Source organism: Poeciliopsis prolifica, unplaced genomic scaffold (genome assembly GCF_027474105.1).
Source record: "Poeciliopsis prolifica strain line A6 unplaced genomic scaffold, Auburn_PproV2 SCAFFOLD003, whole genome shotgun sequence".
NCBI lineage: Eukaryota > Metazoa > Chordata > Actinopteri > Cyprinodontiformes > Poeciliidae > Poeciliopsis > Poeciliopsis prolifica.
Genome location: NW_026562378.1, coordinates 15,649,482 through 15,653,096, shown reverse-complemented (window position 1 = coordinate 15,653,096; position 3,615 = coordinate 15,649,482). Strand labels below are relative to the sequence as shown.

Here is a 3,615-nt window from a genome sequence, read left to right as displayed (position 1 = left end):
CAATGGGTGATTCTAAATCAAACATGTTGGCTCAACGTAATATATTGTGGTTATTCTTATATAAATAAAATGAGTTGGCAAAACATAATTCATTAAGGTTGTTCTAATTTAAACCAAATATGTTGGCTTAACCAGAATTATGGTAAGGCAATGGATGATTGTAAATCAAATGAGTTGGCTCAACTCCATTCATTAAGGTTATTCAAATTCAAATGAAATGTGTTGGCTCAACATATGTTTTAAAGGTTCCTTTAACTCAGTTACTATAGCATGACCCAGTGTAGTGCAATACAGCCCGCCCAACTAATCTGCAATGTTTAGGACCAAATCATTGATGTAACTTCATTAAGATGAATGTAAATCTAGTTGAAACCACCTTATTTTACAGTGGTACCTTCACACTACCTGATTCAGTAGGTCCAACTCACTAAAAGCAAGTTAGCTCAACAAATATGCTTCATGCTAAAAGACAGCTAGTTAATCGTGTGGGAATCCTTTCCATTATTTTATGACGTTAATTCAAAGACATATTTTCAAGCGTTAATCAAGCATTTTAAGATAGCACTAGGTGAAAGTGTAGGAAGAACACTCAACAATTAGAAAAGGTACAACACAATTGTATTTTCAGAATTGTTATACATCGTTTTTTTACACAGCACAAAACACAGCTGAGTTGGACATTGAAATAAAAAAACAACTACAAAAAGGTTACAGTTTCATTTCCCAGCCAATTCTTTACAACATAAAACATGTCAGTATAGTTGCTCAACTTAGAGAACTGTAACAATATAAATCTTTTCTACTGCAGACTTTAAACACTCATTTTCCATGTGAAACTTTGCTCAACTTAGCAGCGAGTTTCATATTGAGAACTTGTGCTTTCTTTGATAAGTTCTTTCCATCCAATTTCATTATTATTTTCTGTATTACTTCAAAGGTATGCTTGAGTTACTGAGCAAGTTGAGTGCTGAACGCACTAAACTTGAGGGTAGCTCAAGTTTAGTGCATAGATTAGTCCCAGCAGCATCACTATTGCAGAAGATACACTGTCCAAGCTGTTCATAACTTCCACCTCCTCCAGGACAATCCCAACATCCAGATGTGCATCGGCAGCCTCTGCACCCTCTGCTCAAATGACGATTCCGAGGACAGCCTCGGCTTTGGCCATTTCTGCGCATTCATCAACGTCCTAAGGGAGTTAGGGAAGGGTATTGGGGGAGACAATTCACATGTAATTAAATAAATAAATTAAGATTGACATTGATTGAGTCACTCATGGACCTTAGTTGGTGAAAGTATTTTAACAACTCTTAGGAGTTCTATTGTAAACACAAAGAGAATTTAACATACCATGTACTCCCTCACCAGCTTCTCTGGATCTTCATTTAGGTACACACAGACCTTTGAGGATGCACTCTCGTCTGACCTCAGCAGTGTCTTCCTAAATATGCAGATCAAAAAACAATGAGAACAATCTCAAAACTCCAGCAGTATAGGTTCACACACTTGAAAACATAGCTACATTCAAAGGAAGTGACAACAAAAGTGATCAGTGGCTTGCAGTCTATTTGAAAGATATTTAAAATTGTTAGTATCCCTTCATTATGCCATGACTAAAATGGAGTTTAACATCTCATTTAAACATCTAACTGAAGCTGTTAGAGGTTTAAATAAAGACATGAATATATCACCAAAGAAATATGTGAAAAGTACAGAATGGTCAACACAGTCTATATCCTTCTACTTAAATGAATATGCAAAGCATTCCATGTCTTACAAGTACATGGACAGTCTATGTGTGGGCATGGATAACGTCGCATATGCCGGTGTTTAAGTGTAAAATGTTTTAACAGGTCATATCTACGAGACAGAGAGAGACTACACTCCTTACATTTCCACATCCCCACGCAAATAAAGACAAATAAAACAGACTGGCCAAATAAATGTTTAGCTGAACTCTAGCTCTATAAGCTCTCTAACACTACATTCAGTCACTTTAGATCTGGCAAAACTTACTATTAGCCACTGAAATCTATAACTTGATAGCCGATGAGCCCCTTGACCAGTACTTACGCAGGTGGATTACAGACAGGTGATGTTCTGAAAGAGATCAGATATATTTTCAGCCATTAAAATATGCAATTCATACTGAACTGAGTTGTATCTTTTAGTACAAGTCCCTTGAATGCCTCATGAATATAACCACTGGACACTTGTATGCAAGCACATATGTGCAGAACAATGGTGAATTGAACATGGTAGAAAGCAATAGTAACAAAGGTCAAAATGAGCACAAACAATCAACACAAAAACATCAACATTTCAAAATTAAACCAATGAACTTCAATATTGTTTCTGAGCTACAATTATTTGGGGACAACAAAGAAGAGTCCAAAAAACCCCAACATCTTTACAGCAGAGGAATATGTATTTTAAAGAAAAAAAAATAGAAAGCTCAAGTCTGTAATAATGGATAATCCATTGAGTTTTAGCCTGACAAAATATACTAGAAATCCATAACTAACAGGTATTTTATGAACATTTAACAAAGCTCAGAAAGCAATGCTTTCTGCAGGTTTCACCGACTGAAATGTAGGACTTTTTATTACCATAATTAATTAAGAATCTCGATGATGATAGAAAGGTACCAAAGTGTGTGTGTGTGCATCTACATTTACCTCCATAGTAACATTACTGAAATAGAATTAAAATAGTTAGAAATAGACTGATGTTAGATCAGTGTGTTAAAAATCCACTAAACCTCCAGGGAGCTCAGGAGGAGCAAAACTGTGACATTTCCGGGGTCCATTTGTGTCTCTGGCAGCAGCTTTGTGACCCTTACACTACATATGGCTCTGCAGAGTTTTTTCGCACAGAATGTACCTAACATGGTGCGGCGATAAATGTAAACAAAAAGCTATCTGCCTTAACCTAACCGACTTAATCTACAGAACATGAAATAATGTGACACAAGTATGGAACAAGTAGAAAATGGTGCAAATGGTAGAGAAATTTTAAGTTACATATTTTTATATGGATTTAGATGAAAATTGTTTGACTCTTACCTTCTTCAAATTAAGTAGATGCACGCCAGGAATCTCCCCTCTGCCCTTGAAAAAACCCAACAAGGTGCGAGCCAGTTATCTCGCGTGATTTTCCGTAATCTCTTGATGTCGCTGGATCCTCTTCAGCGGGAGATGAGTCTGACACAATAGCGCTTTGGAACTGACGTCACTGTGTTTTTTTTTTATTAGATTAACTTTGACAAATATTGATATTGAATAAAATAAAAAAAAACATATATATATATATATATATATATATATATATATATATATATATATATATATATATATGTTTAAAAAAAACATATATATATATATATATATATATATATATATATATATATAGATATATATATATATATATATATATATATCTATATATATCTATATATATATATATATATATATATATATATTATATATATATATACTTATATATACTTATATATATATATATATATATATATTATATATATATAATATATATATAAGTATATATATATATATATATATATATATATATATATATATATATATATATATATATATA

General features: G+C 33.1%; 1 long non-coding RNA gene across 1 annotated transcript; it reads right to left on the bottom strand.

Annotated features, from left to right (window-relative positions):
* Positions 1 to 601: 601 nt before the first annotated feature.
* Positions 602 to 3,239, bottom strand: LOC129352550 (uncharacterized). The gene is made up of 4 exons (XR_008604889.1): positions 3,066 to 3,239; positions 2,017 to 2,100; positions 1,351 to 1,441; positions 602 to 1,189 (listed from the first exon to the last, which is right to left on the bottom strand). It is a non-coding gene; the product is annotated as an uncharacterized LOC129352550 (long non-coding RNA).
* Positions 3,240 to 3,615: the final 376 nt, after the last annotated feature.